Source organism: Camellia sinensis, chromosome 2, assembly GCF_055761805.1.
Source record: "Camellia sinensis isolate YWXY chromosome 2, ASM5576180v1, whole genome shotgun sequence".
Taxonomy (NCBI): Eukaryota; Viridiplantae; Streptophyta; class Magnoliopsida; order Ericales; family Theaceae; genus Camellia; species Camellia sinensis.
In genome coordinates, this window is record NC_138962.1 from 71,079,007 (window position 1) to 71,105,851 (window position 26,845).

The 26,845-nt window shown below is 33.0% G+C and overlaps 2 long non-coding RNA genes across 3 annotated transcripts; one reads left to right on the forward strand and one right to left on the reverse strand.

The window, feature by feature from the left end:
* The first annotated feature begins 9,551 nt into the window (after nucleotides 1-9,551).
* On the forward strand, nucleotides 9,552-17,615 carry LOC145820110 (uncharacterized). 2 transcript variants are annotated; one of them, XR_014361079.1, is made up of 4 exons: nucleotides 9,552-9,832; nucleotides 15,995-16,112; nucleotides 16,870-16,924; nucleotides 17,011-17,615. It is a non-coding gene; the product is annotated as an uncharacterized LOC145820110 (long non-coding RNA). The 2 variants fall into 2 exon arrangements; XR_014361080.1 differs by lacking the exons at nucleotides 9,552-9,832; nucleotides 15,995-16,112 and adding an exon at nucleotides 16,694-16,813.
* Nucleotides 17,616-18,321: 706 nt separating this feature from the next.
* LOC145820111 (uncharacterized) lies at nucleotides 18,322-18,800 on the reverse strand. Its single transcript, XR_014361081.1, has 2 exons — nucleotides 18,762-18,800; nucleotides 18,322-18,674 (listed from the first exon to the last, which is right to left on the reverse strand). It is a non-coding gene; the product is annotated as an uncharacterized LOC145820111 (long non-coding RNA).
* Nucleotides 18,801-26,845: the final 8,045 nt, after the last annotated feature.

Below are 26,845 nucleotides of genomic sequence, written 5' to 3' on the forward strand. Positions count from 1 at the left end.
TTCATATTACCATATCATGTAGGTCAATATAATGACTAAATAAGTAATTTAGTTTTACATGTTACAGCATAAACTAAGGGTTTTATATTACTCATAAAAATCTGCCATTAGTGTGGGCTTTTAGGACATATATGTATATCATTCACATATTGTTAAGTAACGTTATATCTACCGAATTTGGGCTCGTCAGTCATTCGGACAGATACCAGCTGACATGGGTAACAGTCGTGGTTGACAAGGGTGACGCCGATCATCCATGACAAAGGTGGCGCCGATCATCTAGCCAATCATCTGATTTATGTAATTCAAACAATCTGAGCGAGCCCAAATTAGGTGGATCAGTCATTTTTCCATAGTTTTATTAGGAATATTTAGTAATATCTTTTTAAATTTGAAACTGTGTTCATAGATCCCAAAAACTTGGCATGCTTGTTTATCTAATAACAGGAAACGATTCTTTATAAGTTCAATATATGTTAAGTCGATGTGAGGAAAATGGTGCAGATGCTCAAGCAAGCAAGTTGCCGAGAGTCTGAATGACATACATAGTGTCCTGAATAATTGACAAAAAAGACAAAAAAACCATAAAAAATGTAAATATGGAAAGTTTGAAATTATACACTTTTGACATTATACAAATAGAAGGAATGACACATTTAATAAAAGAGAAAATATCATTTTGTCCTCCGAACTTTTATGTATTTTTCAATTTGACCCATACTTCAATTAATATCAATTTTATATCCAAACTTCTGAAATTTTGATCAATTTGGCATCTGCCGTCACATTTCGTCTACAATTAGACGGAATGTGCTGACGTGACACCAAAGTTTATTTGAAATTTCATTTTACCCCCCAAACTATACCTTAAAAATCAATTTGCCCCCCAAATATAAAAAAAAAATTAAATTTAAATATTTAATAAATAATTTTTTATCTAAATAATGAAAAAATTAGATTTTAAATAATATATACTTTGTAAAAAAATAATAAAAATTCTCATTCAGAATTATCTTGAGAATATAAAGCATGGGTACTTCGACAAACATGTTGTACTCGTACCGGGTATTTACTAAATTTTGAATTTTCTTCCCACTCAATTTTGAAATTGCTATTAGTACATCAATTCTATTGAAATTAATTTGGGTAGCAAACTAGTTACAATTGCGTCTGTGCACACACATAGAGTAGCCAGGAAATTTTTAGCTCAATAAGTTTCTCTAGGATCGGCTCGAGATAATTTGAGACCTATGAAACATAAGTACGGGTATGAGTATTGGTATTGATACGATATGGGTATGTTGATATGGTAAAATCCAAAAAAAAGTAAGGTACGGGTATGACATAATATGTTTGTAAACAATGACTTAAAACTCAGACCGGATAGGCCGGTCGGACCGGGACCCGGGCCTAGTTTCGGTCCGGAAGAACCCTCAAAACCGGACTAGGCTAAAAACAGGCCTAGATTGTCAAAATTGGTAGAATCGCCGGTTCAACCGGGAAAACCGGTGACCTAGTACTATTGTTGAATTGACTAGGTGATTAGAAAATATTATATATATATATATATATTTTTTTTTTCTTCTTTTCTTTTCTTTTCTTTCTTTCTTATATTATATATATATATATATATATATTTCAAAATTTTGATTAAAAAATCTTACTTCAAGAGTCTCCTCTCATGAGGAGGAGTCTCATTGAAGCTTGAGGAGATTATGAAAGTCTATTGCTATTTATAGGAAAAGATTTTTCAAAGAAAACCTACAAAATTTTATATCGGATTCAATCAAATTATTTGAATCATATTGATTGGAGGGAGAGTTGAAAATTTCATTTCTCTCCAAAATTAAATCTAGCATTCAATCAATTTGTTTGGAGGGAATGTTAAAAATATTTTTAAAAATTAAGTTTTTTAAAACAAGTGACCTTTTCTTATCAATTATGACTTTATTAAATATTATTAATAAATACTATGCAACAATTATTATTTTTATTTGAGTATTTATATATATATTTATTTATTTATAATTTATAATTATATTTTTTAATTATATAATATTAATTATGACATCACGGTTCGACCGCTTTGACCCGCCGATTGAACCGGTGACCCGTCCATCCAGTCCCTTTTCTGGTTCGCTCAACGGTCCGGTTTTCAAAACATTGTTTTTAAAAAATTTTTTTTATAATTTGAAATAATACAAAAATTGATTAAATGGTTTAATTTGTTAAATCCAACATACCATTGACATTTAATGCCACAAGTACAGGTATAAGATAAACCAAAATTAAATATCATTACATTAAATAACTTACAAACCATAGCTTAATTTTAAAACCATGCTAAGCACAAAATTAAAAATGAAAAAGAAGTCTGGTAAAAAGAATTTTATCTTTGTAGTAGAAGAAAATATTGTTTCGACTGAGGTACGACACAGCTTGTGTATATACTAAATATGTCTGGGTACGCCAAAAAATTAAGAAGGAAAAATTTGAGTCATGTTTTTGTATCCAGTATGTATGTAGAAATATCATACGTCGGTAAGTACTCGGTACGGGTACGACATGTTTGTCGAATTATCTATACTTCATAGTTTCAAGATAATTCTAAATGAGGATTTTTATATTTTATATATATTTTTTTTGCAAAGTATATATTATTTAAAATTTAATTTTTTCATTATTGAGATAAAATATTATTTATTAAATACTTAATTTTTTATTTGGGGGGAAAATTGATTTTAAGGTATAGTTTGGGGAGTAAAATAAAATTCTAAATGAATTTTGGTGCCACATCAACACATTCTGTCCAATTGTAGACGGAATGTGACGGTAGGGGCCAAATTGATCAAAATTTCAAAAATGTAGGTGTAAAATTGATATTAATCGAAGTCTAAGAGTCAAATTAAAAAATGTGTGAAAGTTTGGGGGGTAAAATGATATTTCCTCTTAATAAAAAGGACTTTTAATTTTGTTGTTCAGCGTGTCAAATTGAATTCACACTTCCCTTTCCATTGAGCTGACGGAGGCGGCATTCCTTGGTTGGAGGATTTGATGAAAGAAAATGAGAAATAATTGATAGGATTTGAATTCCAAACTATGTTTGATTGAGTTGAAAAATGGAGAAACAAAAGAGCCTTAGTAAATTTAAAAGACAAAAAGCGAGATTGTATTTGTTTTTCATTTTAACCAAATAAAAAATGGGATTACATTTCCTTTTTCCCTTTTCATTTCTCTCATCAAATTTTCTAACCAAAGACAGCCTAAATGAAGAGGTAGAATAATTTTAGAGGAAATTATTCTTGTTTTACATTTCTTTAATTTGGACGGGAGTAGAACTAAAAACAGCAGTTGAAGATAGAAAGAGATTGAACATTCTATTACCAAGTCTATTTCATTTCTTACTAAAAGTGGTGAGATTTAGTGAGAAACAAGTTCATTGGTTGTAAAATATTTATAAGAATATAATACTAAGATTGACTAAAATATTTAAAATGCAAAGGAAGAAAAAGAAATTCCACTAATTTACTTGTTTATATATAAAAATGACATAAACAAACTAGCACTGAACTTGAAATATCACAATACATGACTTTCTCTTACTTTCTTACTCTTTTAGAATGATAAAGTAATGACTTACTCCACGACAATATTTGACAGTATCAATTGCATTGCAGCCACCCAGGCCTCTTCATTCTTGCTTTATCAATTTTTCTGATAGTACCCAGATCTAGATGATATGCAAACAATCCTCTTGAATACCAATCCATCAACAACTCACTATTTTGGATTTTCAAAAGCTTTACTTCAAAGTTCAAATAATATGGATCAATAACACTAAACACAAAAGGGTAACACCTCACATCCCAATCAAGGTTAACCTTGTATGTTTTCACCCATAACCTATTTTTAATATCCTCCAATACCCATATATCAATTAATCTTGCATCCAAATAACCAAAAGATAATTTCCCTCCCATCTTTAAGAGACGCATCTTTTCGTGCATTGGCCGTGAGTGACATTTCTTACCTGGATGAGGCATAGAACAGAATTCTTCAGTGCCCATGTTAAACCTCATGATGGAGTTGCTGCAAGGAGGAACGTTGTATTCATTTTCATATGTGTGTATAATCATCCAGTACAAATATCTTTTTACAATTGTTGGGGTTGCAAAACACTTTGGCCGGTAAGAGACTGAATCAAGTTTTCTATATAACTTGTCCCCAAGGGTAAATATGTAATATTGAAAAGAATTGGCTTCCTGGTGTACATAAATAATTCGGGTTTCCATTGTCAGTGAATGATAGAACCCACATACTTTATCTTGTTTTGCAACTCTTTTAAAAGCAAAATATGGTGTCGAAGTTAATGCCAACCACTTCTTACACACCTTTCGACATTCTAAAAGACAATCAGTTGGGAGTCTACTAAGGATGTCGATGATGATTTCATCAGGAAGAACCTTCTTATGAAGAGTATCTGAACAGACTAGTTGACCCCAAAGACGTGGAATCCATGTCAACCATTGAACGACCATCGTATCTGAAGAAGCAGAAATACCAATCAAGCTCACCAAATAAAACATACTAATTTCATAGTAGCAAGATGGAAAGAATCAAAGTTAAAAAGGCATCACAATAAGATTTATGAAACATTTACAAGTCACTTCAGCAAAGTAACATAATGTCATGTTCTTCAAATAGAACTTGGACGTAGAGCTCTATACATGATGCTCACATTAAAGCTTCTTTTTCATTATGTTGCAGCAACGTACTAAAATAAATTTGACCATCTATAACAATTCGCTTATCCCGTATAGCATCTTTAACTTGGGAGCCTTAGATTTTTTCACCTTGATTTTTATTTTTATGTTGTTATAGAGTTCTTATATATGTAGTTTTTTTTTTTGGGGGGGGGGGGGGGAAAGCCATGTGACATATATGAATGCATATATATACACAAAACACTGACAAAATAATGTGTCTAATGTGAAAATGCAAATGACAAAATTGTACTAATTACCTGTATGTGAATTTGAATCACTGGATTTAGATAATCCTTTTTTTTTTATTTGGTGATAAATATCACTGGATTTAGATAATCATGTGATTAAGCACACATTTTCATGGTTGACAACATGAACAAGGCACCAGAAGATGAAATAGATCTAATAAAAGAATCTCATATCCGATTAAGCATAGCTATCCATAGTTTGACAATAGAGCAAGACATCAAAAGATGAAATAGTTCCAATAAGAGAAGTGTAAGGTTGTTAAGATTGAGATCCTACATATCGTAGGATCAGATCGATGATGCTAAAATGATAAATAAAAAAAAAAAGAAATAATTTTTATATGACTAAGTAATACTATCAAAATGTATATAGAATGATTGAAAAAAACATGGGAATGTAGCTCAAATGGTAGAGCTCTCATACTTGCTTCATAATTACTGAATTATAAAGTCTAGTATGAGCAAATCGAGGTTCAAATTCTTGCATTCCACTTGTAAGGAATTTAAATTATCATTTTAGATCTTTTCTTAACAAAGAAAACTTAATAGAGAGATATAACAATTCAAGGTATCATTCAAATAATTTTTTCCCAAAAAAAGAAATAAAAAGCATAATAAAAGAAAATACCAATACTTGCACAACATTCTCATTGTTTCTTAATGAAAAGAAGACAAACTAAACAAGGGAAGAGCAAATAAAAGACTAAAATAAATTATCATTCTCGCGGAAATTATCATCATTGCCACAATCAAAATTAATGTCATTACCACAATCATCATCATCACCCACGGTGTCATCCAACTCTTTTTTTTTTTTTTTTTTTCTTTTTTTTTTGGGTTAAAAGAATTATTTTTTTCAACCAAAAAAAGAACCAAAGCAGTAGAGAAGAAAAAAAAGAAGAAGAAATACACAGTCAATCACATAAGAGCAAGCAGAAAAAGTGAAGAAGAGGAGGAAGAAGCAGAAAAGAATGATGAAGAAAAAGCAGGAAAAGTAAAGAACACACACACACACACACAAAAAAACCCACACAGAACACAGTCTAACAGAGATAAGAGGAGGAAAAACACAGAACAGAGACTGTGTCCTGTAATGATCCTGTGCTGATTGAATCTTACAATCCTACGATCTGGATCGCGATCTTAACAACCTTGAAGTGTACTAGTTGATTCAATGGTGAAATATTCATGGGGTAGTTGAGTGAATGGTAGCCTAATTAATAGTACATGTTTGTTTAGGGGAACACAGTCTTGAATTAAATAAATAATCAAACAATTTCACCGTTGGCTAAGAAAATTGAGGTTCAGAGTATGCTCATATAAGGGACTATTGAATAACAGTAGTTCATATGATCAATTTCACCTTACTTTCGGTTCACAGGGATTTGATGGTTAAAAATAAAAAATTAATCTTAAAATAAATGACTTAATCTAGTTAAACAAATTGTTGAATTTTAAAAGAACAAAAAATAATAAAATTTCAAATATTGAAAAGGATTTAATCAAATAAATGAAATACTAGGGCAGTAGAATCCATCACATGCATCGTATTTATAATATTCATATTAATTAATTCTTCAATTTTTATTCACAATAAATTGGTAAGCAAACTATTTTATTGCGGATGATATAATCATGAAAATACTTTTTATTTATTTTCTAAAATAAATTTTTCTTTCGTCAAACAAAAGTTTAAAATCAAAATATTCATTGAATCCATCAAAACACAATTTATGTATGCTTTTAACAAATAATAAATTGAATCCAACAAAACATAATGAAAATTTAATCTTAGTTATTTTTAGTTAAAAATAATCGAGTGAACAAGAAAAATATTTATTCAATTAAGGCATTTATTTATTGAATGAATTAAGTTAAATAAACAAATATAAATAAACAAATATGTGATTTCATCCTAACCTTAACAACAACTCTAGCCTAACTAATAAAATTAAAAACAATAATTGAAAGATACTTACTTGAATTCAGCACTAAATAATAAATATTCTTCTCCTCCTCCGATAATTGGAATACTCCCCAAAAATATAAAGAGAAAAATAACTATACATAAAATAAAACTCTAATAATTTAACTTGCAGGTGTTTACCTATCTATTTATAAGAAAAATAAAAAGACAAACCTAAAAGGTTTAGAACTCTAAAGAAACTGGGGACCTGTTGTAGTGTGCAAGGGTTAAAAGTTGCATATTAATTTTCAGCCATTGGATTTGATTGAATTAATCTAAACCGTTCAATATTTTACACATTTTTTTCAATTTACTTGCTAAACCGGTTGAAACTTTTCCCAGTCATTCTCTCTCTCTCATCAGTCTCTCCCTCTCGTTTGCTTTTGGCTAAACAGGACACCCCCTCTCTCTTCTTCTCTGATTTCTCTGTCCGTTCTCTTTCGAAGGCTTCTTGAAAATCTTGGGTTGTTTTGGAAAGTTCGTTAAAAAGTTAATTTTTTAGTTTTTTGTGAAAAATAAATATAAAAAAATAGAAAAATAATATGATCTAAAATATATTAAAAGTCAAAATTTAACTTTTAACCAAGTTTTCAAATTAGACATTCTCTCGTAGCTTATTGGTTCGAAAGAGTTCTCGAGGTGTGGCTTGAAATTCCTAAAGCCTAAATAGGCAATTCCATGAATCAAAGTGTATCTAGCACAACTTGATTATAAGATATATTGGGTGAAATTATTTGGTAGAATTTGATACATTATATCCTCACCATGATAATGAATTCTTTTAAAATTGGTTACTGTTTTAATCCTCCTTCCTTTTTTATTATTTTTTTTCTTTTATATTTTATCTACTATATTTTGGAGATTCATAACTCTGGATATACATATGATCAATGAGTTTTCGCTCATCTGTTTACACATTAATTTTATGTTGGTGTGCCTTCTTTTTTTTAAAAAGTCAAATATCTTATTTCATTAGCAATTCTATTTACATTCTTGAAATTTAATTTGATCATATTTATGATGTTTGTATAAAACTAACGAAGAGCAAAATCAAAACGACTATTGAATAGCTGGATGAGTTTCTTCAAGTTTTGGCAGAGTTTCGAGAATGCTTGAGAGCCTGTGCTTGAATCTCTAGAGTTTCCGCAGAGTCTTCAACCAAAAGTCCCTTTCTCCATGAATGAGAGCCTCTATTTATAGGTTCAAAGGATGGGGCACTTATTTTGGAAACCCCCTTGAATCAATATTTACTTGATTTTAATTTTTCAAAAAGAGAGAAATTTGTCTCTTATTTTATGAAAATAATTTGTTTTTGAATTTTAATTTAATTACTCCGTAATTATTCATTTATTGCGAGATTTTGACAAGTGTCATTGTGGGACCAACACCTTCGGGTTGACCAGCCACTCGATCCAATTGTCAAAATGGATTGACCATTTGATTTAGGCATGACCCATTATTTAAATGGGTTAACTTCATGATTTTGGTAAGATCCACATTGCTTTGAATATTTTGACTATCTTGACTTTGATCAATCAAAATAATTTAATTTGTCGTGATAAATAATCAGACGGTAATTGAATCATCTTAAAATTTTAGTGTCTACAGGGCACTTGACGTATTTAAGGGTGACAAAGTTGTGTTAAGAGGAAACAGGGTTGGAAATCTTGACTGTCTTGAAGGTAGTGTTGTGACAGTGGGTGCTACTGTCAAACACCATGCAAGCAATGCCAAGTGAAGAAAGGTGAACAAAAGTGAATGGGTACTATGTGTGGCATGCAAAGAACCATAGTGATGTGATCAAAAATGCGCAAAAGTCTGGCTGGGAGAAACGACACCAACCAACAATTGACAAGGTAACTTTGGGTAAAGAGACAACAAATTTTGAGGAAGTGTCTATTAAGAAAAAGGGTTTCTTTTGCAGAAATTTAGTTACTATTTTTCAATGGGCACCCAATGAGGGGTGCAAATATGGGAATTTTTCTCATGGACAGAAGGGGGTAATTGTTGAGTTTTTTGTGCATAGAAAAATAAACAAATAATTATTAGAAGGATTTTTTTGGGAAGCTGAATAGTTTAGTTATAGGTTCTGATGAGACACATTCATTTTTATATTACTATATATGTATTTCTCAAGGATTTAAAGTGGTTTGTGTGTATGTGTGTCTTGTTGGCATAGAATTGTTTACTCTTTGGTGATGTGATAGCCGAATTCTACCAGTAATAATGGGGCAGTTGCCTTGGAATAGACTCATGCATGGACATGAGTTGTTGATGGTCTTGGAAACTTGAAAGGTCACAGCAGCTAGCTTTTGGTAGACATGCAAAAGCTGTGTTTATGTTCTCATGTATTTATGTATACATATATGGGTGATGCTATGGTACATTTGGATGTACCATACATCAGTTATGAGGTTATGTGAGTTGATATCCTAACTAATATCATATAAATCATAATCATTATCATATTAACTCATAACTTAGTTATATTTAGTTATTTATATATACCATATTATCTCATAACTATCATATAACTAAATCATTTTAATAAATTAATTTTGAATTGGCAACCAGTGTAACCGGTTGCCAAACACTGAGCAAAGTAAATCAATCAGGGTAGTCCAACGGTCTCAACTCAGTTGGCCTTCCTCTCTTGCTCTGGATCCCGTTGTTGCTCCTCTGTTCTCCTCTCCTCCCTCCTCTCTTCCACCATAGCCAAAGCTTCAGCCATTGTCGAAGACCGCCAGCCCCGTCGGCGTCGGGGCCACCGTTCTCTCAGTGTTGACATCTTTCTTCATAACCTCTCACTCTCTCGACATCAAGAAGTAGTTGCTTCCATTCTAATAGCTCAGGTTTGTTTCTAACTCTAAACTTCATTTACATTAGGGTTTTTGATTTGAAAAACATAACCCATATTGAATATCTGATATTAACATCTGTATCCAACAGCCGTGCCACTTTGATTTCAGAACTGTAACTGTGAATATTAATTTTTATTTTATCAGCCTTTTGCTTTGAATCTCTCTTATTGTTTGTTCGTCTATGAAGGACAAACACTTAAACTTAGCTCTTCTCCCATGTGTCTACATACAAACTTCTGTTTACTTTTCATAGCTTTTCTGCTGTTAATTAATGGGTGCAGATTTTTGGGATGGTAATTTCAGACGTTGCTTTAGAGTTTGGGAGCCACACTAATATGTTTGCATTTCCTTATATATATATATATATATATATATCATATGCTATTTTTTCCCATTATGATTGTATCGAACTTGATGTTGGCGAGGTCCTTTTGAAGCATGCTTTTTATTCTTATAGTAGAATTTATGTGCAGTAAAATTTTGTATTTCATAATTTAATGGCTTTGTAATTGATTTTGTTTTTTGTTGTGTGGTAAGACATTCTTTTTTGTTTCTGGTAGCAGTTCACAGTTTTTTTTTTTCTTCTTGTGATTCTTGGTTTTGGCATTCATCATCTCAGTTGTCCAATGCACAAGGTAAAATTTTCTGGATTGTTTATTTCATATTGTGATTGTTGGCATAAGGGGGAGACTGTAACTGTGGTAAATTGTTTTTTTTACTGTTATCTTAAGAGCAAATGTTGTAATTAAAGTGCAAATATTTCTGGTTATCATTGATGTAAGGTGGATACAATTACATTTTAAATTATGGGTAGATTTATAGACAATTATAGTTGACAAAACCCAAAACTCATTATTGACATTGAACAATTTACTAGAAATGAAATTTGTTAAATGCTAGACTCATATTTGCTTGATTGTGTGGTTGATGTTGCATTTGGCCCCAAAACTCAAATTTTTTCAGTATCTATGTAACAGAATTTACGTTCCTTTTTGTAGCTGTATTAGACAATCTTTCAGTTTGGCAGTGATGATTTTTGTTTTATTGAAATTCTCTACAACTACATCCATTTGTTAAAATCATTTTATAATGAAATTTAGTGAGCCAAGTATTGTACAGTTGATGTCTAATCAATTGCATCCCTTTTAGGAAGTAACTCCGTGTATGTTGGAAATGTGATTTAGAAGAACTTAGAGTGGAATATATTAGATTCAATATCTTTGTAGTTGCTTGATGCAAATCAAAATACAGATGATATCATATGTTTAGACATTTTATAAGATGTAACAATCAGTTTGTGTAGTTGTTTCGGATGGATAATCTCTATCATTTTAGCTTGGCTTTAGATGAATAGATATACATGCAAGGATTTTGAATTTATGGTTGTATGTTTCAGATGCCCGTGTCTTTTTAATTAATGCTTATTTTTGTAAAATCTCATTTATCTGTGTAGGGGGTTGAATTTATTGTGGTGCTTGGATATTAATGGAACTCCTTCCCCATTCTGAGTTTCCCCTTTGACTTTCTCTGCATCTCCGCCACTCTGTACATGTCAAACCCATACCTACCTACAACTCTCCCATCTCCTTGTCACAGCCAAGACCCCTCCCCTTCTTCAATTTCCCTAGTTTAAACTTTTTGGAAATAGATTCATGCCTAACTTCATTTTAATAAAATCCTGAACATCACAGAATGTCTGCATATCTCACTCCTCTAATCTTTGAATCAGTTAAGGCAAAACCCCAAGCTATAGTCCAGATATAGTTTAGATTATATTAAGACTTTGCTCAGTGAAAGAAAGAAGTCACTGTTTTTTTTTGACATTTGTATTCCTAAATCTTACATTTGAGCTATGAATGATGCCAGCAGAGGTGCACCAGAGTGCTGAAAACATGTGTTCTTTGTTTATTCTTAGATATTTCGGGAAATTTCTTCATGAATTTGTCTAGATCATAGTCCAGATATTCAAAAATCATGTAGCCTTCTTTGTCAGTATTGGGTAGTGCTTCCAGCAACCTGTTAACCGAGGTCCTGTTAAGTATATAAGTGAAATATATAAAGTACTAATGATTCAATCTATCTATCTATAATAATAATAATAATAAAACAAAAACAATAAAAATATGTAAATGAGACCTATTTATCAAAGGGTGTGTTCAGTCTCTTAGATTTTTTCAGAATTAAAGGATGCCAAATAGTCCCCTCTTTCAAGTTTCAATAAAAATACAAGCAAATTAGGACCTTTTTTCTTGTCAGACGTGATATGAAAACATTATCTAATTGGTGATATCACAAGTTAAAGTACCTATTTAATTGTTTGTCACGCACAATCATCGCAAAGGTAGTGTTAATAATCCAAAAAACCTGTGTGTCTATGTGCCAACGTGCTCACACACAAAAGCATGGAAACATTGATCAGATTTTTAATGGATTTTTCGTAATCAGAATTCCAAGGAGATGACTTACTTGACAATGTTGGCATGTTCCATCTCTTTCAGCAGAGAGATTTCTTGCATTATTGTACTTGGGACACCGTTGTGCAAGTCGTTCGAAGCATACACCTTCTTTATAGCTACAGTCTGTTTAGTCTCGAGAAGAAGACCTTTGTTAACAACACTAAAGGCACCGGATCCAATAACCTCACCCATCTCATACTGCCAATTCACGAGCTAGATTTATTGACAACACAAAATTAATCGATGATGATGATATTGAACTACATAAGCATAACACAGTTACACACAACCTATACCTTTTCCATTTGGTTGGATCAAAGCCACCGGAGGATAATCCAAAGATGCTGTGATCTAGAAATTTTCAATTAGACCAGAATTTTAATATTATTATGCTTATTTTTTACTAATGAAAAGGATCATTAAAAATATTAACTCAATCAAACTTTAATTACACATGAAAAAATCAACAAGACAAAAAAAATTTTGCAAACAAGTCGCTCATATGCAAAGAACATAAATAGGGGAAAATCCTCTAATTATATGATAGATTGATCCCATGATGCACAAAGCTTCGCCTCCCGAGAATGGGAGATAGTAACATGATATTCAGAAAACATAAGCCAAACCCAGAAATTATAAAAAATCATCTGGATTGAAATAGAGTGATAATAGGATTACCTCCAACATTCACATCAAATAACACATCTGACCGCATATCGAACTAGCAAACACACACATCTTGATTTTCCATTAAATAATAAAAAATATATCAAAATTACTTGATTCGAGAAAAACCTATTTTCATTCAAAACCCTCAAACTTCAGACTAGAGTTTTATAGAGTAACTTCCATATAACCTAAAATTTTGCATATCATAGTATTGTTTTCATTTTCAAAGTTTTGTAATTGTTTTATGTTTTCATTATTTTTTTAATCAGCATTATATGTGCTTGATTTCATGAAGTAGTACATATATTTATGTATTTAATTATTTGTGTTTTATATGGTCTTTGAAGAATTTCTTCAATTGCTACTAAATTAATCAGTTGAACATTTGCTTTTCAAGTGTTTGTCCATCCAATATCCATCATACTTGTAGAGCTTGGAAGGCTCAGCTTAATTAATTGGAGTTGAGTGAGTTGATCAAAGAGAGATTGGCTTTGTTGTTCAAGTATAATATGAAGCAAGTTGATTACTCTGTTATGGACTTGGTGTATAAACTGAAATCTATTAAGGATTGTGCTGGGTTATGGCATCTTGAATGGAAGCATTCTTATTGTGGAGTGCTTGTATAGCTTTGATGTGGGTGTAGGCTTGGTTCTTAGTTTTTCTTTGTTTGCTGAATTGGGCTGGATATGGTGCACTCATTGTCCAACCCATTAATCATAAGTTTGACCACTGCTATGTGACAAGGTCAGTTAAAATTATATGCATTTTTGCATATGAATAACAAAATAATCATTAACATATCAATTGTATAGACTTGTCGGGGCAAGTGTTCCATTAATCAAAGGAAATTTTAGTTGGTCTATAAAAGAAATTATATGATACAGTAATTTATGATCAAATCCCAACCATAGTTTTATGTGTATATATATATATATATGAAGACCCATGCGGTTTGCTGTTATCTTCACAGTGCAGCCTTTGTAAGGCTATCACTAATCCTTGTAATTGTATTTTTTTTCCATTGTTTTGAGTGAAAATTTAGTTGAAACCTTGATTTGGTAGGGAGCACTATAATCTGTTACTCATGATTTTTTTCATAAAATATTTATAAAAAATTCTCAACTTATCCCCAAAAACATAGTTAACCAATTAAAAAAAAAATTATATGATAAAGGATTTGCTTCATCCTTGATTTGTAGAAGTTTGATGTAAGTATCGGAGCTCATTGTTGCATACCTGAGAGGATATTGGCACTTGATGCTTCCTTAATTGTGATTGGTTAAGACACCACTAGGGTCTATCATATGTGGGAGACAACATGGGAATAGTCATTTGTGATTGGTTGAACCTGGTGGCACCATCCACACCCACTAACTTCTACGTTTTAAAACCATTTTTTCATTAATTGTGAATTGATAAATGATTGGAGATGCCCCAAGTTATTTTGAACATGTGGGGAGTAGAGCCCGCTTCATTGAAAGGCACTTTTAACTGCATCTTTAGTGTGCAATGGCGAGAACTACTTACTACGTTGGTCTTCTGTTGAATTCGGTTCAGTTTGACCCTTTAACTTTGTTGAGCATTAGAGAATTGGTGTATAATTTAACATTTAAGTGGAGTGCTTGACTAAGGTGTACAATTTACTAGAGTAATAGATAAAGAGTGGTGGATTAAGGTGTAATATACATACACACACATATCTTAAGTAAGTTTCTCAAACCTCCAAGCTCAGATCAGCAACACTGCAAGCAAAACAGAACAGAACAGCAGGCAGGGCCAAAATAGAACTGCTTGTAGATAGATCAAACCATACCAACCCACAGACCAAAACAGAACAGCAGATAGATCAACTGGTAGTAGTAGCAGTTTGTAAATTATGCAGCTAGATCAAACCAGACCAACCCACAGACCAAAATAGATCAACAGGCAGGGCCAAAATGGAACTGCTTGTAAATTATGCAGATAGATCAAACCAGCAGACATGGCATATTCACACTACAACAACAGTGTGAATATAACACCAACACTGCAGATAGATCAAACCAGACATGGCATATCCACAGACCAAAGTGATTTTACCAAAACAGAACTGTCAGTAGAAGCAATCCCCAATCCACAGACCAGAATTGAACAACAGGCAGTGCATGTGCTTTGACCAGAACACAGATAGAGCACAGATGCACAGATAGAACACACCAGCAGACCGCAGACAGAGCAAAACAGCAGGCAAGGGATATTAACACACTGATAGCAAGGGGTATTAACACAATGCAGCAGACAGCATCAACCCAGATAGTACTAAACTGAATCCAGAGCACTAAACTCCGCCCCTGATCTGTCTCCAATTGCAGACAAGATCATCAACTGAGTATGGGAATTCCTTAATGGAAGCTTTGAGCCAAATGGCAGATCTGAATTTTATAAGATCTAGCAGTCCTGAAGAAGAGGGTTGTGCATTAGAAAATACACAATCATTTCTGAGTTTCCAAATAGACCAAAGTACGATTAAGGGGGTTGCTCTCCATATTAGTTTGTCAAAATTATAGAATTTCCAGCTCATCCACCAATAAAGCAGGCCATCTACAGACTTAGGAATACACCATTGTAGGGTCTTTGGGGTCTTTGATTTATTGATTCATTCCAAACTAGAGTTTATATGGGTTTATGTGTGATATGTATGGTCATGCTACTACACCCCTTTTGAGATGTGTACCATATGCAAATTATAACATTTGGCCTAATTTCCAAAGGATTTACACTCTAACATGTATCCTAATTAATATGCTATATACTTATTAGAGTTCTATAAACCCTCATGTGTAATTGTAATTATTTTACATTTTTCCATCACTAATGATGCCCTTTCATATATGCTATTTTCCCACCACCTCATTAACTCTTTTACAAATAACAACTTCATTTTGGAATTTTTAAAGTTTTGCATGTTGGTTTTATGTCTTTTAATTTTTTCCCCTCTCCCTTAGTTTTGTGTTTTGGTTGAAATGCTTCATTCCTTATTTTGTGGCAGGTAAAAGGAGAGCCCAATACCTCTTACATCTGTGCTTATATTTCGATCGACGGAGTACACTACAGCTATTGACTTCTGGTTTGCTGGTTGTGTTGTTGCTGAACTACTTCTTGGACAGGTACATATTTTTTCCTACAAGGTCCTCTATGCTTCAATATATTTAAATTATATGATATGAGTTATGGCCAAATTAAAAAGCAAAATATTTATGATATTACAGTTTTTGTATTAAAAAAAACTAAGACTAAAAGTATAAGGTCAAAGTTAAAAATTGTGACCTTTAACCAATTTTGTAGTAGTGCTCATATATTAGTATTATTTATTATGAATCTAAAGTATCAATGATAGAATAAATGTAAATAATAAAATCAAATAATAAGCATAGCATTAATACAAGAGAAGCTCTATTCACAACCCAAGATTCAATTGTGAGTGGCAGTCGGTATAGCAGTATGCAAGGGTCCTTAGTGCATCAAATCTTTAGTTAGTGTATGTATATTACTGAATACAACTGTATCAAATCATTCTCTCATTTTCTAATTTCTTGTATTTTGTATTCTAAAAAACAAATTGCTTCCCTAAACATTTATAATTTTCAAGTGCTTTATGTGGTTCAAGCCATCCCCACACCCATGCAGAGAATAAAAAAAAAAAATTAGCAAGATAAAATATGAGAAAGTGAACCACAACATAGTGTCCCAAACCTATGTCTATATGACATCCCATTAGAGTGCACTAACCCTTTAGTGGAGTCAGTTAATGTGGTTTTGAACAGGTTCTGAAGAGGTTAATTTCAGATTTTGAACAGATTCTGAACAGGTTAATTTCAGATTTTGTATTTCAGATTCTGAACATGTTAATCTTGTTTTGAACAGGTTTTGAACAGGTTCTGAAGAGGTTAATTTCAGATTTTGAACAGATTCTGAACAGGTTAATTTCAGATTTTGAATTTTGATTGTGAACAGGTTAATCTGATTTTCAAATTCAGATTCTGAAGAGGTTAATCTGAATTTCAGATTCAGTTAATTTGTGTAGAATGACAGGTTCAGAAGCAGAATCACAGGTTGATTGTTTGAAGCAGAATGACAGGTTCAGCAGAATGAAGTTCAGAATGATGCAGTCCATAATGAAGCACTCCAGAATTAAAGCTCAGAATGATGCAGTCCAGAATGAAGCACTCCAGAATTAAAGCTCAGAATGATGCAGTCCAGAATGAAGCACTCCAGAATAAAAGCTCAGAATGACGCAGTCCAGAATTTAAGAATGATGCAGTCCAGAATTACATGAAGTTAAGAATGATGCAGTCCAGAATGAAGCAGCATGGCTATGCACTATTGAAGCAGCATTGAGCAGTCCAAAATGAAGCATTTGGCAATAATATGTAATCTGTTGCCGGATTATATGTAATCTTTTGCTGGATAATATGTAGTTTTTTGGAGTTATAGATTATGAATGTCTAAGTAGCATGGTAAGAGATTACATATTATTAGTAACATTTGGCTGTAAGTAGCATAGATTATGAATGTCTAAGTAGCATGATAAGAGTTAAATTGAGGTCAATATGATGATTGTTGAATAGAGGTTATAGAAATAAATTTAATGGAATTGAGTTTTGCAGTGTTGTCCATGGAAGCTGAAGCTTAAGAAATAAATTTTATTTTGGGTTTCAAGTACCTATATCCTTCTGTTTTCTGTTTAAATGTTTTAATGATTTCATGAATGAAGATGATGGTGAGTTGAATTTAACAATCGTTAGCAGTTATTTATTAGATCAATTAATAATATGGACATTCTTGGGGGAAAAATGACAGTTTGGGTACTAACATGGTGATTCTCGTGCCTTTTTCCTAATAAATTCTTTTATAGGATATGACAAACATAACACTCATGAACCTCCTCACCTTTCCACTTTACTGCCAAACCTTGTCACCACACCACTTTTCCTTAAAAAAGTAATGTTAGAAAGCAGCCAACAAGCTCTAATAATGACACCTGAAACAAAACCTTAAAAGAAGCCCAGTGAAGGAACTATCAGTTGTGCTATGTTATCTATGCACATATAAGTAGATTTCTTTAATGCCATGTTTGATTTACTAAAGTAAAAGTTTCTTTAGTCTCCTTATAGGATGACCATTCAATTACAATGGTGAATAATTATTTCATAATTCAACATGTCCATTATAGAAATTCAAGAAATTCAACATGTCTGACATCATAATTCAACAAGTCCATTCAATCTATACAAGAAATTCATAATTCAATCCATACATGTCTGACATCATAATTCAATAACAAATTCAACAATAATTTCAACCTATCAACAGTAATTGAAAATAGAAGTCCATTGAAGTTATAAAGTTCATTCAATCCATAAGTACATACATCAAGTCCATTCAATCCATAAGTACATCCATCAAATTCCCCAAAAGCTATGAACTCAGTAGTTTACATTACAAAATATAAAACAATACAAAATACAATGACATAAAGCACGACATTCAATTTCTTCTCCATCTTTCGAAGCCTTCGACCATGCTCCTGAAATTCATTATCCATCTCATAAACCCTTGTGCTTGGATCGTTAAATTCTTCGCTTCTTATAAATGTACGAGGTGCAGCATTGGAGATCACGTCGTAGTCATCATCATCTACGAACTTGAAGTAATTGCAGTGTTCCTCACTAATTTACAATGCATGACAATCAGTTAATCAAATCAGGCTAATAAATTTGCAAACAAATTTCCAAACAAATTTCCATAGTACTTACATATTTTGATGGACACACAAAGTACACATGCCCTTTATTAGAGTAATTGTTAGAAAAATAAACAGATTTCAATAAGCAAATAAAAAATTAGTCTCATATCAGTTACATGGTTACAAAATTCAATTACCAACACATCAAATTTCACACAAGCCAAATTTCAAGTGTATATATATATATATATATATGGAATCAACACAAGATAATGCATTAAAATACAGGACATCTAAGAAAAGAAAGGGAATTTCTATTACTTAGCAAATGAGCAATTCTGGCATGAATTTAGACCATGTCTAGCAGGGACATCATTCTCATTTATCATTCATTACAAGAACCAAGGATGTGAAATGCAAAATAAGGGCATCATTGTCATTTATTAGTCATTATCCTTACAATAACTTTGTGATTGGAGAAAGGGGGGGGGGAAGATTAATATGATTTTATAATTATCCAATCATACTGCTCCTTTAAAAAAAAAAAAAAAAACACGAACAAAACAATAAAGAAAAAACTAGCCATTGTGGCATTTTATCAAACACCTAGCAGACCCAAAATCAGAAGCATGAGACTTTACTCTGTGTGTGTGTAGAATCACCAACAATTCATTCACTTCAATGATTATATTGGGTAGAATATGAATATCATAATCAAAATACATAACATGTTAATCATTCTGTTTTCTATATTTTTTTTCCCAAATTAAAATCATTCAAGTTGTTCATGGAACCCTTTAACGTAGAGAAGCTTTGGAGATGTTAGAACTAACGAATGGAATGACTTTAATCTCATCTTAACAATGAATTCCATTTACAGAAACACGTCCGAAAACAGAGTGAGGGTAGAGAATGAGAAACCCAGAGACCAGAAGAGAGAGAGGGGTAGAGAAAGAGAAACAGAGACAACAAACTGACCTAGAACTCACGGTGGTGCTGTAGCTTGATGTCGGTACAGGATGAACTCACGGTGTGGAGGATGAACCGTCCTCACGGTGGAGGATGAGCTCACGTTGTTCTCTGCTACAGCTTTGTGAAAGAACTATGGATAGATTATTAGGGCACAGAGTTCTAACCAAGGAGTTGTAAACAATTTAGGCGCTAACCCAAATCAGAATTTTTTTAGTGCTTTAATTTTGGGTTTATGTAAAGACATGGAAAAATATCAGAAAAAATAAAAATAATTCATAATTCATAAATTGGACGGGTAAATCAGAATTTTTTTGGTGCTTTAATTTTAGGTTTATGTAAAGACATGGAAAAATATGAAAAAAAATAAAAATAAATCATAATTCATAAATTGAACGGTTAATGTGAAAGTATTCCTGCTAAAAAATAAATGTGTGTTTTATGAATTTTTTTAATCGTTAAAATTATAATTTGTTATAGTGAGAAAGAGATATGAGAGGAAACTGATAAACACACACAAAAAAAAAAAAAAAAAAAAAATTAGTAGAGTATTTTTTTTTTCATTACTGCCCAATTTGTTAAAATTTTCCATCCAAAATTAGTGACAAAATAATTTCCTCAGTAAAAGGTCTCAAAATATTAAAAATTATTAGTAACGAAAATATATTTCTCACCAAATAATCTTAAAATATTTACAATCAAGTTTTTTTTAAAAACAAAATGTAAAATTATTGGTGACGAAAATATATTCCTCACTAATAATTTTATAATTAGTGACAAATTTTTTTCTCACCAAAAGTCTCAAAATTTTGGCGCCACCAAAAAAATTTGGCGGAAAAGCCTTCAATGACGAAACTTAATTTTTTCTCACCTAAAAAGAAGTATTTATTGACGCAAATAAATTTCGTCACCTATTATTTTTATTTTTTTATTATATGTGACAAAATTTTATAATTCGTCACAAATTGTTCTTATTTAGTGACGAAATTTATTTTCTTCACTACTTTTCATCACCATAGGTTACTTTTGTTATAGTGAAAACAGTGTAACTAAGCATATGAGTAATGAATTTTTGAATACTACAACTGTTAGAATACTCACTGGATTCAAGAATCCCCTCACAGAAGTTGCATGGGCATGTTGTAACTGCCTATTATGAATTAAAAATGTAGGTGTAAAGTTAAGGAGGCCGACGCTGCTGCTGCTCCGACGCTGCTCCTCCGCCGCTCGACGTCGATCGAGAGAGAGAGAGAGGGGTAAGAAGAGATTAGGGATTTTTGGGTTTGAGATTGGGGATTTTTTTGTTTTTTTGCGGGGGGTGGGAGGGATGGAAAAAAAAGGGAGGAGCGGGAATGGAAAAAAAAAAGGGGGCAGGAATAAAAAATAAAAATATATATTTTTTTTTAGTCACAAATGAAATTTAAATAATAAAATAACGTCGTTTAAATTTTTTTTTTTTTTTTGCGGCGGGGGTTGTCGTCATCAAAAAAATTTATTTTTTGTTAAAAAATATATTTTTTTGTAGTTAATGAATTTTTTTTAAAAAATATTATTATTATTTATTTGGTAGAAGTAGGGGTAATATTTTAGTGAAAAATATTTTTCACTAAAATAAAAGTTAATTTTTTGTAGTCAATGAAATTTTTTTTTTTTTTTTTTTTTTGTTACTAAAAATCATGAACTAATTTTTTGTGGTAGAGGAAAGTGAGCGGCAATAGTGGTGAAGATGGTGGATAAGAAATGATGGTGATGGTGATGGTGAAAGAGATTAGTAGTGAAGTTGTGGTAGTGGTAGTGTAAATGGAGTGACAGGGGTGAAGAAGAGGTAATGGTAGTAGTAGTGGCAGTAATGGTAGTGGTGGTAATGAAGTGGTGGCGATGACAGTAGTAATGGTAGTCGTAGAGGTGAAGTGGCGACAGTGGAAGTAGTGGTGGTGGTGGAATAGCATTTGTAGTAGTGGTGAAGGTGGTAGAGGAGATGGGTGGTGAGAGAGATAAATGAGTGAAAGACAGATAGAGAAGAGAGAGAGATAAAGTGATGAGCGAGAGAGAGTGAGAGAGAGAGAGAGAGAAAGAACGCAAACACAGTGGGAGAGAGAGAGAGAACAACGCAAACAGGGAAAACGGGAGTGAGAGACTGAACAACGCAAACACAGTGGGAGAGAAAGAGAGAGAGAGAGAGAAAGAAAAAGAGATAGAGAGTAAGAGACAAAAAAGAGACATAGAGAGAAGAGAGATGAACGAGAGAGATAGAGAGAGATAGAGAGAAGAGAGATGAGCGAGAGAGACATAAAGAGAAGAGAGATGAACGAGAGAGACAGAGAGAAAGATAGAGAGAAGAGAGATGAGCGAGAGAGATAAAGAGAAGAGAGATGAGCGAAAGAAACAGAGAGAGAAAAAAGATGAGAGAAGAGATAGATGAGTAAGAGACACACAGAGAGACAGATAGACAGACAGACAGACAGAGAAGAGTGATGAGTGAGAGAGAGAAAGGAAGGAAGATAAAAAAATAGATGAAAAGATATAGACAAAGAGAGAGAGAGAAAGAGCGAAAAGAGATAAACGAGAGAGAGAGAGAGACAGAGAGAGATGAGCGAGAGAGCGAGAGAGATAAAGAGAAGAGAGACAGAGAGAAAAGAGAGATGAGAGAGATAAAGAGAAGAAAGATGGACGAGAGACACAGAGAGAAAAAGAGACAGACAGACAGACAGACAGATAGAGAAGAGTGATGAATGATGAGTAAGAGAGAGAAAGAGAAGACAGACAGACAGACAGAGAAGAGTGATGAATGATGAGTGAGAGAGAGAAAGAGAAGAGAGACAGAGACATAGAGAGAAAGAAAGAGACAGACAGACAAAGAAGAGTGATAAGTGAGAGAAAGAGAAAGAGAGATAAGAGAGACAGAGACACATAGAGAAAGAGAGAGACAGATAGACAGACAGACAGACAGATAGATAGAGAAGAGTTATGAGTGAGAGAGAGAAAGAGAAGAGAGACAGAGACAGAGAGATAGAAAGATGAAAAAATAGGTGAAAGGAGAAATGTTCAAAAGAGTAAGACGACGTCGTTTTTATTTTATTTTTATTTTATTTTTGGTAACAGAAAAATACCGTTGCATTTATTTAAACCATTTTATGACTATATATATATGAAGCCGTCTCAAAGCCACAATATATATATATATTTTTTAAACTTTTTTTTTGTAACGGTACGTATTACGATCGCAAAAAATTTTTTCTTTTTTTTTTTTGGACTGCAGCTGGGATTAATGTTATGAGATATGTGATATTGGTTATGATCAAAGTGGTGTGATTATGAGCTAAAGGATATTGGTTATGAGATGTAGTTATGAGATATGTAATTGTAGTTATGAAATATATGATATTGGTTATCAACAAAATGGTGCTGGTTATGAGATGTGGTTATGAGATATATGATGTTAATTATGATCAAAGTGGTGTGACTATGAGCCAAAGGGTGTTATGAGATATGTGATTAGTGATTATGATATATGTGATGTTAGTTATGAACCAAAAAATGTTGGTTATGAGATATGTGGGTAATGGTTATGAGTTGTTTATGAGAAATGTGATTTTGGTTATGAGCAAAGTGGTGTAGTTATGAGTCAAAAGAGTGTTTGGTTATGAGATATGTGATTATTAGTTATAAGATATGTGATATTGGTTATGATCAAAGTGATGTGGTTATGAGCAAAAGGGTGTTGATTATGAGATATGTAATGTTGATTATGAGTCAAAGGGGGGATTGGTTACAAGATGTGGTTATGAGTTATATGGGTAGTAGTTATGAGATATGTGATTAATGTTATGAGATATGTGATATTGGTTATGATCAAAGTGGTGTGATTATGAGCTAAAAGATATTGGTTATGAGATGTAGTTATGAGATATGTGATTGTAGTTATAAAATATATGATATTGGTTATCAACAAAATGGTGCTGGTTATGAGATGTGGTTATGAGATATGTGATGTTAATTATGATCAAAGTGGTGTGACTATGAGCCAAAGAGTGTTATGAGATATGTGATTAGTGGTTATGATATATGTGATGTTAGTTATGAGCCAAAGAGTGTTGGTTATGAGATATGTGGGTAATGGTTATGAGATATATGATTGTTCATTATGAGATATGTGATTTTGGTTATGAGCAAAGTGGTATAGTTATGAGTCAAAAGAGTGTTGGGTTATGAGATGTGTGATTATTAGTTATAAGATATATGATATTGGTTATGATCAAAGTGATGTGGTTATGAGCAAAAGGGTGTTGATTATGAGATATGTAATGTTGGTTATGAGTCAAAGGGGGGATTAGTTATAAGATGTGGTTATGCGTTATATGGGTAGTAGTTATGAGATATGTGATTAATGTTATGAGATATGTGATATTGGTTATGATCAAAATGGTGTGATTATGAGCTAAAGGATATTGGTTATGAGATATGTGATTGTAGTTATGAAATATATGATATTAGTTATCAACAAAATGGTGCTGGTTATGAGATGTGGTTATGAGATATGTGATGAGAGCTCATAACTAAGTTATGATTAATTTGATTCTAGTTATGAACAAATATGATTTTGGCTCATAACTATAAAAAGTGACCTGCTTACCAGGTCACTTTTAATGATGTGGCTCAATCTGAACCATTGATTTTCTATGTACCATACATTTTTTAAACAAAATGTACTATAGACTTATATATATATATTTATATGTACTGTGATGTGATGTATTGTGTAACACACTAATACTGTGTTTGGTCGAGAGATTTAAGAAGGAATTTATAAAGAAAAAATAGAAAAAAATAAGTAAAATGTGAATAAAATATACTTGTATTTCATCTAGTTTCACACACATTTTTCCTTTTATTTTTTAAATCTCTTTTCAAATCTCCCAACTAAATACAATGTAAGTGTCCAACGGATAAAAGGGGGCAAATAGTGTGAGTGATACACACAGTGGAAGCAAAACAGTGTACAAAATATTGATATTTTTTTTTTAGGTACATCGGAAAATCAAAATATTGATATTGGAATTTCGAAATTCCAACTAATTTAGAACCCTGCTACCAACCCATTCCCTGGAAAAGAACAGGGCATTGGAATTTGAAACCATAACCCACTTCTGTCCACCCCAAAATGCTGACTATAACACCATGGATGTTCTTGATGTTCTTTCTTGCCAAATCATTCCCAACTAACTCATTGCCTCCACGTTCACTGTCAGTTGTGTGCAAAACGGAAGGCAACATTGTGTATGTATCTGTGCATTTTGTCTTTGTGCGGGTGTGAGGTTAAGAGTAATAACATTGTGGGTTAAGAAGTACCGGTACGGATCCGGATATGAATATTGATACGGATAAGTGACACAATACAAATATGTGGACATGCAAATTTTTAAAAAATATATGACACGACACGTTAGGGACACTTGCAAACATGTACAAAGCTTATAATTTATATATTTATTATGTCATATTTTTAAATATTTACTATGTATTTTGTGTCAAATATTTAATTTTATTAAATTTATCAACATTAGGTATCCTATTTTAGTAAAAAAAATTAAGTTTCTTATTTAAAAAAATAGTTCTCGTGTCCTCAGTGTGTCCCTAGCGTGTTCGCAACGTGTCTCAAGTGTTCTAGCGTGTCCGACACTTGTACGTGATCTCCGAAAAGGTGTCCGTGCTTCATAGATTGTGGAAGTGTGGGAAAATACCAAGGAGTTGTATTTGTCTCACCATTGTAATTTTCTATTTTAAGTGGATTGCTTCTCAATCACCGTGGATTTAGGTAATTTTACCAAACTACACAAATCTGAGCAAATTCCATTTATACCCCTACATGATTTTCAATAACCCCCTAGACTACTCTTATTTTCAAGTGTACCCTCAAAGTTTTTAAAATCGTATCAATTCAGGCCCCAAATTTCAAAAGAAAGATGCAGGCCCATCCTTTCCTTACCAAACATGAGTTTTTATGTAAACATCGTACATGTTTTGAGAATGCGAAATATTGATAATGTTATGTTACTTGGAAAGCATTGTATATGCTATGTGAAATTTTGAGAACTTGGGCCCTAGTTTAAACATTGTATATATTTTGGGAAATTGTAAATTTCATTTTTTTTTTTGTGGGACTTGTGCATCGAGTCAATGAGGATGGATGACCGGAGAATGGGTCATAGTATTGAATGTGTGAAAGTAACATTATTGTGGATGGTTTAATTTTGACGTTGAACTTAATTTGTAATTTTGGGGTGTAGACACTCCATTTTTGACCGACCTTAAGACTCAGACGTCACCGACTGAGCGCCTGGTGATGTTGCATATTGTGCTCGTTTTGAGGTTTCAGAGTCTCGGCTGCGAGCCTTGCCTCCGGACTTCCGGACTTCCGGACTCTTTCATGCTTTGCCTCGGTTTGCAAACCAGGCTCTGTTTTCTCTGTTTTTTTTTCTTCCCGAAGGGAGGGAGAGGTCTCGTAGATCATCTCTCAGTGGCCGTGGGCTACGTTTCGTGGTCGTAGGCCATTTTGCCCGTTTGGAGCCCGATTTCCGGTTTTTCGGAGCCGTTGGCCGTGTGCCTCGGTTCGGGACCGCTTAACCACCTCCGTTTGTCCCGGTTTTTGGCATACATCTTGTTTGCTCCCTTTCGAGGGACACTGTGGTTTGAAAGACCAACTTCGTGGTCGAACACCACTTCCGGTGCCTAACAGTCAGTTTTCAGGGCCTCGGGCTGCGCGTTTCGGCCCCCGAACCTTCATTTTGCATCGGTTTGAGTTCATTTTTGGCAGGGACCTCTGTTTCATTGTCAGGAAGGTCGTAGAAGGGTGGGAGGCTATTAATTGTTCTGACAACCAGTTTTATTCCTCCATCGCCCTCCGTCGCCCGTTTTCCTCACTTGAAAGCCAAAATTGACCACCCTAAGGCCACTTTTTCTTGTCCCAAACCACATATTTGTGTTGTACACACCTGGGAGGCCACCAATATCACATGGCCGGCCAGTAATTCTTTTTGACCCTTTTGAACCCCTCCTAAAAGTGGCCTTTTCTCTCTCCTGGTTCACTTTTTCCAGTTTTTGACTACGTGGTTGTGTTGTGCACACATGGGAGGCCCTCTTTCTGGGGTGGCCGGCCACTAATCATGATTGACCCTTTTGACCCTT